This window comes from Cryptotermes secundus, unplaced genomic scaffold (assembly GCF_002891405.2).
Source record: "Cryptotermes secundus unplaced genomic scaffold, Csec_1.0 scaffold673, whole genome shotgun sequence".
In the NCBI taxonomy this organism is placed as follows: domain Eukaryota; kingdom Metazoa; phylum Arthropoda; class Insecta; order Blattodea; family Kalotermitidae; genus Cryptotermes; species Cryptotermes secundus.
In genome coordinates, this window is record NW_019731277.1 from 1,115,826 (window position 1) to 1,129,992 (window position 14,167).

Below are 14,167 nucleotides of genomic sequence, written 5' to 3' on the forward strand. Positions count from 1 at the left end.
GTAGTACAAGAAATTCCCAACAGTTGCGCACGTGAGACTGGACAAGAAAAGTTGACAATCGCGAGAGAACCAAAGATAAAGGAAAAGTTTAATAGTAGCCGTGTGTGACTAGGGCAAAGTTTTGATCTCTTTTCATCTTAAAGATCAACTCAGTGGGGGGTGGGGGCTAGAGAATACAGGGATAGTTTCTAAATCCTTGAAAAAGAATTAAAGTCTGTACAAAGTTTCTGCACTTTATACAACAAAAGTAGAGAGGACAAGAGCGGATTGAATGTATAATCTGCCGCATCTTACGTTATATTCACTTCTTAAGAGAGATTCCTTGTACAGTAAAGGTATTTTAAAAAGTAGGGTCTTCAGTTCGGAGATAGTCCGACGTTTCAGAGGAACATTTTGTCTTCATCTTTATGGACAAGAAGAAACCGGGATGCCGCCTGCCTCTATTGGTTTTTAGATTTCCGGTTGCTTCAGATGGTTTCTTGCTTATCTTATTCTACAGGCCTTGAAGATGGAAGCTATATGTTCCTCCGAAACGTCACTTAATTTTCAATGAACTACACCCGTTATATCCAAGAAGAAACTTTAATTTGTATTGTAGTTCGTATTGGTACAACGGATCTGCAGGACCATTTTATTCTTGTAGATTTAACATCAGAAGAGCAATGACTTCTGGGATATGACGACGTGTAGACTGGTAAAAGTTTACTGACGTTTCAGCGATAAGTGCTGACTCGTATCCTGAAGATGGAAACTGATGTTACTGTCTTCTGGGATATGACACTGTGTAGTCTATTAGAAGATTACCGACGTTTCGGCTATAGGTGCTGCATTCTATCCTGAAGATAGAAACTGAATATTACTGTCTTCTGGGATGTAACGCCGTGTAGTCTATTAGAAGTTTACTGACGTTTCGGCAAAGATGCTGCCTCCTATCCTGAAGATGGAAAATATTATTGGCTCCTTGGATATGACGCCGTGTAGTTTATAAGAAAATTATCAATGATTAAAGGAACATGTTGCCTCCATCAACCCTGACCAGAGAATCGGGACGTTTTCCTGAAATGTCAGTGAGCGTCCACCAGAACACACGGTGTCACACCGAAGAAAAATTTATCTTCAGTTTTATTGGATGTTGGGACAACAAAGTGAAGGGATAGTATGAAGGGTAGATGAGTTTTTCCGGGGGTGATCACAACCAAAGGAGGGGTGACGCTGTAAAAAGAAACGCTGGGGTAAACACAACAATAAGAAATCCAAAACCCAAATAGAACTGGGAAGGGAAGGGGGTGCAGACACTTGAGAATTAAACCCACAAGTTCCTCCACCGCCCTCAACTTACAAATATGACTTCTTTACAAGTTTTCAACTACCGGCAGCGGTTATTGCCGAAGAGGGGTCGGAACATAGGGGGTATCATTTTCTGTAAGGGGATGGATGAAATTTCCATCACGGGGAAAAAAAAAATCTACATCATACACGTGTGGCATCCTACATAACACCCTACTCCTTATTCATCCCTTACGAAAGATCTTCCTGGGTTCCAGATGCGCCCCTTTATGTATATGTGAATACATAGTTTCCGTTTCACAGTCTGCATAACGAGACATGACAGCAAGAAGAGCCACGCATGCGCATTGTGTATACAGGATATCTCCCCGTATTCAGAAGCGGAGAAGGAACGTCTGAGCATCCATGTTTGAAATCCCCCATACTAAATAACAGGAAGGAACATAAAGATGGCAAAACATTAAATTATTATGTTTCTGGACATTATGCACCGTCTTTCTGTTTTTTATTTAAAATACACAATTTTTGGAGGGCCGGTCACGGTAGCCGAGCGGTCAAAGGCATGTACTCTCTTCACTCGCTTGGAAGCCGGGATCGTGAGTTCAAATCCCACTCAGGCCATGGATGTTTAGTGTGTGTGTGTGTGTGTGTGTGTGTGTGTGTTCGTTTTTCTGTGTTTGTGTACAGGTAGAGGCCTTGCGACGAGCTGATCACCCGCCCAAGAAGTTCTACCGAATGTGTAAGATCTAGAAAAACCGAAGTGAACGGAGAAGCTCATGGAGGTAGCCCTAGGCTCACTGGGGCTGTAGTGCCAAGGAAAAAAACATTTTCGGAGACTGCATTATGTCTACCTCTTCAGATGGTACCTACTTAGTTGAAACCTATCGATAGTTCGTAACTAAATTCTCTTATTAAAGTACAATAGAACACCGATTATCTGAATCCCGATTATCCGAATTGTCAATTAACCGAATAAACGCAACCAAGAAATACGTGTCTTAAACAAACGCCATTATTTGGAATTTTTCAAGTAAAGCATTTAAAAATGTTGACTTCTAGTCATATTTAATAATTTTTCACTTGTTTAAAAGCTTTCTAGTTTTTATTATTATAATTTTCTTTTCAAATGGCTCCACAGCCCCCTTGGGCACTGACCTCTGATTTTCAGACGGTAGGACTCCTTGAGAGGGTGATCAGCTCGTCGCAAGGCCGCTACCTAAACACAGGACAACATAAATAAACACAGAATAAACACATGCCAATCACCCATGCCTTGTGTGGGATCCGAACCCACGATCCCGGCTTCCGAGCGAGCGAAGACAGTGCATGCCTTAGACCGCTCGGCTACTGTGACCGGCAGTGTATAAGAATAATATATAACAATTCAGTCCGTACCTCACAGAAAACACATCCGAACCCACGATCCCGGCTTCCGAGCGAGCGAAGACAGTTCATGCCTTAGACCGCTCGGCTACCGTGACCGGCTATATTATTATAATACCATAGTAAAATATAAAGTTGTCCCTATGCTTAATTAAATAAGCACTAAGCCATGGAGGCGTTTCGGGGCGTGGAATTATATATCTACGTTTTCTTGACCTCGGCATTAGTTGGAAGTGAGTGGTCAGCTTCACGTCCCTGCCACTTTACTCCCGGGGAAAAAGCCCCCGTTGAGCATTGGCTAAGAGGCTGGTTTGGACCCAGAGACGGTCTGGACGATGTGAAAAAAGAAATAAATTTCTTGACACTACCGGGACTCGAACTCCGACCCCTCGATCATGTAGCCCGTAGCCAGTCGCCATACCGACTGCGCTATCCCGGCTCCATAATACCATAGTACACTTTATATTGTTATAATTATGTTTTATGGAGAATAATTTAATCCAATTATACGAATTTTCGATTATCCGAACCACCTTCGTCACTAATTATTTCAGATAAGCGGCGTTCTACTGCACGTGGTTTAATAACGTTAATATTTCTGAAATGTCATCTACCGTCATTATGTAGAATTTGAGGTTCTCACACCGGCTGTTAAGAGCAGATCTATCTTCTGGGGTACAGCGATTCTTAGACCGTTGGAAGTCAACCATCATTTTGGAGGAACATGTGCTCTCCCAGCAAGATAGTGGCGTGAATGCAGGTGACAACCAGAGCGATCGGACTACCGAATTTTCGGATTGTGCAGAGAGCAGCAAGTCAGTTGGGGCGAGACAACTGGAATTGACTTTCTGGTTTTTTTGCTTTGTTTATTCTTCGACCCTGAAGATGGGCAGCCTGCTTCGTCTTCAAATATGAAGCATCTCTGTCAATTTAGTAACGTGTAGCATCTCTGACAATTAAGTAACTTGAAGCATCTCTGACAATTAAGAGCAACTTGAAGCATCTCTGACAATTACGAACAACTTGAAGCATCTCTGACAATTACAAACAACTTGAAGCGTCTCTGACAATTACGAGCAACTTGAAGCATCTCTGACAATTACGAACAACTTGAAGCATCTCTGACAATTATAAGTAAACTTACTTACGCAGATTACCAGCCTGTTGCAAAACGCCCTATCTTGTAGGGAAAAAAGGTAAAGCTATTCCTGTAACAGGCCGTGGAGGCCCATAGGGTTGTGAGACGTCGAGGCTTCCACATTTTCTAGACAATCGGCTCACAGATGGCGATGAGGTTGTCAGCCTTAGGCGCTGGTCGCCCTTTACCCCCAGGAAGATTCCTGGTACTCGTTTCTGTTAGAGGCTGAGTCGACCCCAGGGTCATAGTGCTGCTGGAAGGATTAGGTCAATTGAAATTCCAATGACTTCATCGGGAATGGAACCCGCATCCTTCTGGCTTGTGGCACAGTGTCTCAACCAACTATCCTACTGCGTGCCGCTTATCTTTGAGGACCAGGTTTTTATTCAGGATTTCCGGCCTACCGCAACCAACGAGTCCTGTCTATCTGCAACGTAACTCTGGGATGGGGGCCTTACGGGGTGCTACCTGCGGGCCAATGAGGCAGGGTCGCCCCTTCCTCTACAGTCAAATGTAAGTTAACATCGAAGCATATCCAGTAGCTTGTTTCCTTATAAATTACATGATAAAACTGTGACACGTTTTAGTCATACAAATATACATCTTCAGGCAGTGTGCCATATTAAATATACCTCAATATTTCATCCACAAAGAAGCAGATCGAATTAACAGAGCTCCAACTTATCGACATCTAAAAAACCGAGTATGAAACAGCAACATACCATATAGCACTACTTACCGTTATAAACACAATTACACGAACTGTGGCCTACATCAATTAATTATAACATTAATGTAATTTTAACTTCACTCTTCACTCTTTGTTTGTAGTTTCTAGGCGTACAGCTCAACCTTGAACATGGAGGCAGTACATTCCTCCGAAACGTAAACAAAACTACCAGATTACACGGCGTCATGTCATAAAAATATAGTACTCTTCAGATGTGTATAGTAGCTTGCATTCGGCCTCCTAAACCATGAATATAGAAGCATTACATTTCTCCGAAACGTAAACAAAACTGCCAGACTACACGGCGCCATATGCCAAAAGTTTCGCTTTTTTCGGAAACGGCTCTCCATCCAAGCAGTTGACCTGTCCCGCACCTTACATACGCGTTATTAAGATAATGACTATATATATCAAGCAGCACTTTGGCTCATTAAATGTTAAATTATTCTGCTAGGGGTGAGTTGTGGGTGGAGAATGGAGGGGAAGGGTGGTGCTCTATCGTAATGCCGTCATCGAAAACTTGCGGTGTTACATATACTCCCAAAGGGACCCCTCTCACAGGAAACAAAATTTTCTCTTTCAGAAATAACCTTTACTGACAGCCCGTGTGCGCACCAATGGGCTGTAATCCTCACAGCACTGTGCGGCCCACACACACTGCCTAATCCCAGCTTCTCTACAATCCTGACAGCATTATTCCACAGTTAAAGGTAAGGTTGTCTCTCCGCTTATTTAATTACACACCCCGCCATGAAGACGTATGGAGGAGTGTAGGTATAGTTCCACCATTATTGACTTCGGCACTAGATGGAGGCGAGTAGTCAGCTTTGCGCCTCGGCCGCTTTACTCCTGCAGAAATAGCCCCCAGGTATTAACTGGATAGGAGGCTGGGTGGGCCCCAGAGCCTCAGAGATGGTGGTGAGGTTATCAGCCATACGCGCTTGAAACCTTTAACCCCCAGGAAGATTCCTGGTACCCATTTCTGTTAGAGGCTGAATCGACCTCAGGACTACAGCGCATCTGAAAGTATTAGGCCAACTGAAAAATCCAATGACCTTATCGGGAATCGAATCCATGACCTTTCGGATTGTAGCATAGTGCCTCAACAAACTACGCTACCGTGTGCTGCCAACACAAAGGTAGTAAAAAAAAGTAAAGCTATCCCCGTACCATGCCGTGGAGACCCATAGGGTTGTGAGACGTTGAGTGTCCCACATTTTCTAGACAATCGGCTCACAGATGGCGGTGAGGTTGTCAGCCTTATGCACCGGCCGCACTTTACCCCCAAGAATATTCCTGGTACTCATTTCTGTTAGAGGCTGAGTCGACCCCAGGGCCATAGAGCGGCTGTAAGGATTAGGTAAATTGAAAAAAAAAATCCTAAAGTAACTACTGGGCTTTGAAAAGTTAAGTAAATAAACAACATTCCGTGTTGTAACTTCATGGAGCCTTGATAAGTTGTTCAGATGTACGGCAGGCAAAACACGCGTCAGTTGTAATTACTGTCTTAATTATGCCAATATTCTGACTGTATCTGCAGATTTATAATGCTGTAGTGAGTTTCGCCAACTGGGCACTAGCCATTTGAAATGGCTATTTTTGTAAGAACACTGACGTAAAAATGGCGTTTCAATTATTTAAGAAGGTCATGACTTTAAAACGTTCTTTTGTTCAATTACGTCTTAATATATTACATTCGGTTTTTAGAAGCTTCAGAGTTTTAAGTTGAATGTTTTTCATTTTGCTGTTTCACGTTTTGTCTATGTATCTCTGTCCTTCACCTTCCGTTTTCCACGTAATAGACACAAGCCGTTTCCAGTGAAATTGATTAAATGGGTGACCTTGAAACTGTACTGGGGCACTGTCAAATGTCTGCAGTGTTTTGAACGCTGAGTATCAATTCTAGTACACATTTCTATACTGAAGATGAGGCAGCACGTTCCTTCGAAACTCTGATAACTACCTATCGGACTACACAGCATCATATCCCATTGGAGGCAGAGCCTTAAATCTCATTTAGGTCTCGAAGGCCGGTAGCAACTTAAGCGACAGATCGGCCTTTAAAAGAGCCATCTTTGTGGGCTGTAGACTCCCAGAGCCGTCAGACGTGATGAGTCCTGTGGGATTCGGAACCAAGAATTGCTGTACTGGCGAGGGCCATCATCAATTTAGCAGTCCATCAGTGACAGAGAGAGTAGCGGAGTGTCTGAGTAAGAGCGAGCAGAGTAACCCCCCTTCCCAGAGGGGGGTAACCAGTAGTGTTTAGATCTCTCCTCCCTTCGAAACACGTAAAACTATGCAAAAAAAACAAAACAAAACAAAAAAATGATCATGGGTCCCAACAGGGCCCGAACACAAAAATGACTATGCTGGCGAGGATCAGCAGTAATTTATTGGATTGGATTGGACTGGAGTCTTCAAGGGGTTACAATATATATCTCGTTTGCCTTGCAATATAGCTTCACACATTTTTAGCTTACTTATCCCTTAGGCCTATGTTCCATTAAGATTCGTGGTCGCCATTACAACAGATGCCAATTCTTCTTTATTACTCGCTCTCGTAAATCATTCTCTTAATGCCCGCTCTCGGATGACTCTGGGTTCTTAACCTGGCCAATATCAGTTCCACTTTTTCCACGCGCTGTTAACTGTCCTTGATACTTTCTTTGTCTGCTTCATCGGTTTGTCCTTCAACCCTGAAGAAGGAGGCATTGTGCTCCTTCGAAATATCCGTAAACTTCTGCCAGGCTACATAACATCACATCCAAGACTGCAGTACTTCAAACAGTTGGGACTTCCGAATGTTTGTTTCTTGAGAGCTGAAACAGCCGTTTTGATTGGATTTTATTTCCGCAGAGGGACCGTTGGTGCTCTAAATGATGTATCAAGGAAAGAGACTAGGAGACCCGGAAGAAACTCACAGACTAGTTTCCTACTGCAAACATCTCTAGTCACACAGATGTTTTACGTTTACTGTATTTTATTTTTGTTTTGTGAAAAACTTAGTACTTCAATTGTACGCTAGGTATTTCAGTAGATATAGTAACTGGCTACAGGCTGGACGGGCAAGGAATTGGGTTTCGACTCCCGGCAGGGTCAAGACATTTTTCTTTCCCCCCACAGCCTCCAAATCGGAATTTGGGCCCAACCAGCTTTCTGTCCAGTGGGCGCAGGGGGTTCCCTATTGGGGGGTAAAACGATTGGAGTATGGATCTAACCACTCATTTCCATCTAGTACCCAAGTTCAGAATTTGTGGAGCTATACCTTCACTCCCCCATACGTCATCATGGCGTAATGCTTAATTAAGCACAGGACGATTATTTTTTTACCAGCTTAATATCCTTATTTTAAGAATTAAAAGTAGGCTTATGATATCACCATGCTGTCTGTGTATCTCCATCCCTGTTATCAACCTTTGAATGGCTGAACCAATCTGTATTAAATTTGGAATGTGTATCATGGCACGTGAGCCCAGCAGCTACACCATAAATCCCTCCCATCGGTCTGTATGTGTATCCCTATATCGTTGCTAGACACCGGCTCGGTAAAAACGTTACTGCGGCAACGAATTGTTGGACGAATCGTTTTCTACACGATTCATATCGAATCAAAGAAAAGTACGTGATTAGTTCTTCACAGAACTTCTTGTTATCTCTGTAGATCTGATGTTCTAGACGATGCTGATTAATACCGTTCAGTCTGGTAGCAGACTACACGGTGTCATCTCGAGAGGCTAATATGACGCTTGTAAGTTGTAATCAGACGTGTGAATGTATGTTTCCTGCGTTGTAAATTGTCAGTACAATTTATGTACGTTAAGTTCGGGTTTTGTGTCATGTGCCTAACTTCGCCGACAAGCGGCGGTCGCTCGGTCGGTATAGTTCGCTTGCGGACTAAAATCACGGAATTTTGTATGATGTGCTCTACATCTGCTAACTCTCTGGCGCCAGAATTTAAAGGTTCAATGTCGGTAACAAACGCCTACAACTAGACACAACCCTGAAACAGTTTATTCCACCTATCCTCACAACTTACGAGTATATTCCTAAATTATAGCGCAATGTTTTCCTTCCACTTCTTACTTGGTCTTCCAAGTAGGTATTTTTCAAAGTATTTCTTAAATCGCCAATAATCCTGGATTTAAATCAATCGTACGTCGCACTACTGGCCTAGTTAAACTTTGTAAAAAAATTATGAGGTTCTTCATAATTTAAAAGGGGAATTAACATGTGTGTGAGTAAAGTTAACTTGGAAATTGAGAACCGACAAGAGTGGTAGTTACATAATCGGTGAAAATAAATTTTCTGTTTTGGATTTGAAGTTCTCACGGGAGTTACTATGAAAGTCCAGTATAACCGAGTTGTTTGGAGACAGCCCGGCGTTTCGGAGGAAAATATCGCCTTCAACTTCAGTGTCGAAAAAGAAGCCAAGCAAGAAATCATACAAAGCTTGCTACCTGCTTCATGTTGGCTTCTTGCGTGGCTTATTTTTCGACACCGAAGATGGAGGCGATATTTCCTTCCGGTACGTTGGGTAACTATCACTGGACTACACGGCGTTAAATCCCTGAATCGTATTACTCTTCTTAAATATAAGAGCTATCGCTGTAACACTCCGTGGAGGCCCACAGGGTTGTGAGACGTCGAGGCTCCCACATTTTCCAGACAATCTGCTCACAGATGGAGGTGAGGTTAAGTAAAGCTATCCCTGTAACAGACCATGGAGGCCCATTGTGAGACGTCGAGGCTGTCACATTTTCTAGACAATCGGCTCACAGATGGCGGTAAGGTTGTCAGCAGCTGGAAATATTAGGACAATTAATAAACCTAGTAACTTAATCGGGGATCGAACCCGCAACCTTCCGGCTTGGAACATAGTGCCTCAACCGACTACGGTACCTCGTGCCCCTAACTGAATTCATTTTAAACTTAAGAAAGAAGGACAGGATGAAATATTTGCAAAATTGAGGGGGGGTTCCCATTATGTAAAGTTTGGAAACAAATGTCAACACATTCTCTTCTGTTTTCTAATTGCTAGTGGGGTGGGACTAAGTCCCTTGTACTGCGGCAGCTTCTGGCCTATTGTACCAGCCCCAGATGATAGGTGAGGGTGATTGTGGAGCAACTGGTGGAATGAAGATTGGCAGGGGAAACCGAAGTACTCGGAGAAAACCTGCCCTAGCGCCACATTGTCCACCACAAATCCCACTTGATCAGATCCGGGATCGAACCCGGGCCTCCGCGGTGGGAAGCCAGCGACTAACCGCTTGAGCTATGGCCCGGCCTTTCCCTTCTGTTACGACTTGTGATAGGGACACCGGCAAGTTTTGTAGTAGGCAGCCTCGCAGAACACTTAGAAGGGCAATATGTAAATCATTGAGGAAGGGGGTAGAAGGAGAGGCTACAATTCGACCCTCGACGTGCCAGTTCACAGATATGTGTATATATATATATATATATATTTGTGTGTGTTTGTAAAATGAAAAGTGTGGCGAAAAGAACATTTCAAGCAAACATGTCACTTCCTTGGGTATCTGAAAAAGAAAACCTTGAGCAGTATTCAAGAAGCACTTCCTAAATTCTGAGAACATCGGTTTATTGTTTGTTTTCCCCATGCTTTTCCTCAGGTGCGTTGTTATTATGATTACTTGTGAGATTCTGTCTTTTGTCAGTCACTCAACACTTCCTGTCGTCGCTATGTTTATTCTGAGAGACAGGCGTTCTTTATGAAGCTTATGTAAAGTATTTGAGCAGCAGAGGGTGGAGAAGGAACCTCGGAGACTGGAGAGAGACCTGAATCACAAATTACGAGGAACATCAGGTCTCTGATCAGTAACGATCAGACGTATAACTAATTTCATGAAACCGGGCCCTTCTTGGGAGACCTCAAGTTACGTAGCTACTCAAGAATTTCCCAACATTTTATGGAACCTAAAGGTTCATTACTGTGTTCACAAGAGCCCTCCACTGGTCCCTATCCTGAGCCAGATCGATCCATTCCATCTCTCTAAGATGTATTTTAATATTATTCACCCACCTACGTCTTGGTTTTCCTAGTGGTCTCTTTCTTTCAGGATTTATAACATATATAAAACATCTTTGAGGGTGTATTATCTTCATATAGCGATATATATTGTTATGACATCCTTGGAAAGTTACTAATCCTTTAAAAACTGATCGGTAGGTCCGGCAAATCGCTTTTGTGTCTTCGTCAGCACAGTCGATCTTGGTTTCGGGTCCCATCGGGACCGATGACCATACTTTGTCCTTTCAGAGACTTTTACGTGTTTTAAAATGGGTTCTCCTCTGCAACGAGAGTAGGGGTCTGATTGCTAATGGTCACTTCCCCCTCTACTGGGGGTGACTCGTCTATACACACACACACACACACCCACACCTGTTCTCTCTCTCTCTCTCTCTCTCTCCTGACTGCCCTGCCAGCCTCCGACTGACTCTTAAACACTGAGTCAAAGTCAAATTCATGTTACATTAGTCGGTCAATCGGTCTTGGTGTCAAGCCTTAACTGGGGACCAAGAAAAGATTTTTGTTACTGCCAGAGAGTTGCGCGTTCCTTTCTCATGTGAGGCGCCCTCTCTAGCGAGGGGACAGGTTTGTCTTTTACAATTACTGCTGATCTTCGCCAGCGCAGTCATTCTCGGGTCCGAGTCCCTTGGGACTCGCGACTATGTTTTACTGTCTCAGATCTGAAACTTCCCTTTTAGTCGCCTCCTAAGACTGGCAGGGTCACGGTGGAGGCATTCTAAATACAATATATAAGCATTCAGTCCGTACCTCACAGGGAACACACTCCGTCTCCGTAACAAAGCCCAATCTGTTAATTCTGACTGGGGAAGCAGTGACTGTTTATTGTGAGAACCATACACGTAAATACAGTGTGTGGGCAGAATGCAGCGATTTCTAGTGTTAAAGCACTACATATAGTAACCAATGGGCTTTATAAGGTTGATTATATTTTCGGCGCAAGATGAGACCTGAAGTCACCTACCGGAAATATCGTTGAACAAACAGGACTTCCCTTCCTTATGGAGCTATGGCGCGTCCTATATAGGATGTTACGAGGAATGTGTACAATTCATAAAATTTCATCAAATAATTTTATTCTTTTTATGAGAAACTATGATAGAGACCAGCGGAATAAGTAGGTTTCAGTGGCGGATTACTTCTGGCCCTGCTCACGATACGCCTGTGCCTCCCCCCACTTCAAGAACACAGTCGGCGAACCTGAGCTCCGTCCGAAGCGTAACGCATCTGTAACTGAAGCAGCGGGCTTGCCTTTCTGTGTACATACGTCACAGGCTGCTGGTCATGCCACGAGCTTCCTCCTCCCAGTTCCACGTGCGTCTCTTTTGAACCCCCCGAACCTTCCACCCTTTCCAGATATCCTCACAGGTTTTCCAATTTCCAGTCTCCGACCATGAAACCACACATCATATGTAAATGTTACTCGTGTCCCTGTCCTTCCTGCCCCTCCAAACCGCGTCTCATACGCGCCGCTTTGCGCCGCTCTTCAGAATGCTGTAAGGTGCACAGCCGTGGTGGGGCGTGTTGGGTTCCGCCTGACAATGCAAAGCCACCGTTTCTACATGAATTTAATCAGCATATATGTAATAAATTATTATTATGGATCTACAGCCCTTTCTTGGACATTGACTGCTTTATCAGTTTCTTAATCCTATACACAATCGTTAGGACTCAGTGGACGAGGGATCAGCCACTACCTATACACAGAATAAACGCACACAGACATACTCGTACATGGCTCGAGTGGGGTTCGAACCCACGATCCCAGTGTTCCAGACGGAGAAGACGATAGGCTTTCTATAGAATGAGTACCGAGGGATTTTTGCCACGGGGGGAGCCGGTATTTGAAGCTGCTCATTCACCTCATCTAGCGCCGAGGTCAAGAATGGTGAAGCTATATCTCCATTCCCCCATATGGCTTCATGGGCTGGTGCTTAATTCATTAACCACAGAGATATAACTTTCTTTTCCCTCTCTTTTTTGGGCGTTTTGGGGCTGATTTCGCAGTTTCCTTGATCAGTTTTACAGAAGATAGGATTCCACGGACGGGTGATCAGCTCGTCGCAAGGCCTCTACCTGTACACAAACACAGTATAAACGCATACAGACACCAAACATCCATGTCTTGCGTGGGATTGGAATCCACAATCCCAGCCTCTTAGCGAGCGAAGTCAGTACTTGCCTTAAACCGCTCGGCTACCGTGACCGGCATCCCTTCCTTGTACGGACTCATTTTGTTGCATCCTACTGCGTAAATCAATATGGATAATGTTTATTACATTCCCGTCAACGCAACATTGTTGCCAACAGGTGGAGTTGCTGTCCAGAATGAGACATGTTTCTGCATATATGTGCCATATTCAGGTCCGTTTTTACTTATAATTATTTTACCGTGTACTTAGCGTAAATGCCGAAGTTCGTTTAACCCACATTCACCTTTATACAAACTTTACTGCCGTTTTTATGGGTACACGACCGAATTCGAACTTCATTTTACTTACTTACTTATGTAAAAGTGAAGTAAAGATATCCCTGTACCAGGCCATGAAGGCCCATAGGGTTGTGAGACGTTGAGGCTCCCACATTATCTAGACAGTCGGCTCAAAGATGGCGGTAAGGTTGTCAGCATTACGGGTCGACCGCGCTTTACTCCCCAAGAAAAAATTATTTAATTAATAATTAATTCCTGGTACTCATTTCTGTTAGAGGCTGAGTCGACTGCGGCTGGAAGGATTAGGTCAATTGAAAAAAAAATCCAATGACCTCATCGGGACTTGAACCCGCGACCTTCCGGGTTGTAGCATAGCCCCTCAACCAACTACGCTACCGCCTTAGTCCTTTACTAAAAGATTTTGTTAAACCAGGAGATGGCGGTCGTGGAAATTCTTCAACCTTTATAATTTCGCATACTATAACAACTTGACGTATAAATAAAAAAAAAAACATAACGAAGGTAATAAAAATAAAAAATGAAATCATAGCCATAAATGTAAAATCGTGCCCACTCAGTTTCAAGGAGATAGGAGTGAATGATGATAGTTATAAGACCTGTTGTCAGAGAGCACCACTACTGCAGTGCGCGCCTCGCGATTCACTACTCCTCTGATAGATGGCAGGTCGTGAGGAAACCTCTTTAGCGCTTGCCCTTAACTCTGATAACACCAATGATTGAACACTATGGTAGACATCACGAAAATTGAATTCGTAAAAAAAGTATATATATAAATCATGATGAAAACATAACCTCCACAGCGTGGTTAAGTATCAGCCTTCAGAATAATGCCATAAAAACTTTGGGGGCCATGCACGTATGTCACATTTGAAATGAAGGGCGAATTATGTAATTCTTTTATATACATACACACGCTACCTACAAAGGTTAAGTGAAATGTGATCTCAGTTACGAACTAAAGTGCCAGCATTATATGCTGATGTACACCATTCAGTACAGCTGACGATCTTGTAACTACGAGTACCTACTCGTACATACAAGTCAAGATCATTTTGAAAGACCAAATTGGCTCAAGCAGAAACAATCTGGACTTGTAGTCGGAAACAGCCTGATTCGAACCCCAACCAGGACACC

General features: G+C 43.5%; 1 protein-coding gene across 1 annotated transcript in view; it reads left to right on the forward strand.

Moving 5' to 3' along the window:
- LOC111866880 overlaps positions 1–14,167 on the forward strand; it is a 333,488-nt gene that overhangs the window by 266,650 nt on the left and 52,671 nt on the right. Inside the window, exon 3 of the mRNA XM_023856222.2 lies at positions 5,122–5,248. The gene's annotated coding sequence lies outside the window, so the exon portion shown is untranslated. The remainder of the gene's footprint in view (positions 1–5,121; positions 5,249–14,167) is intronic.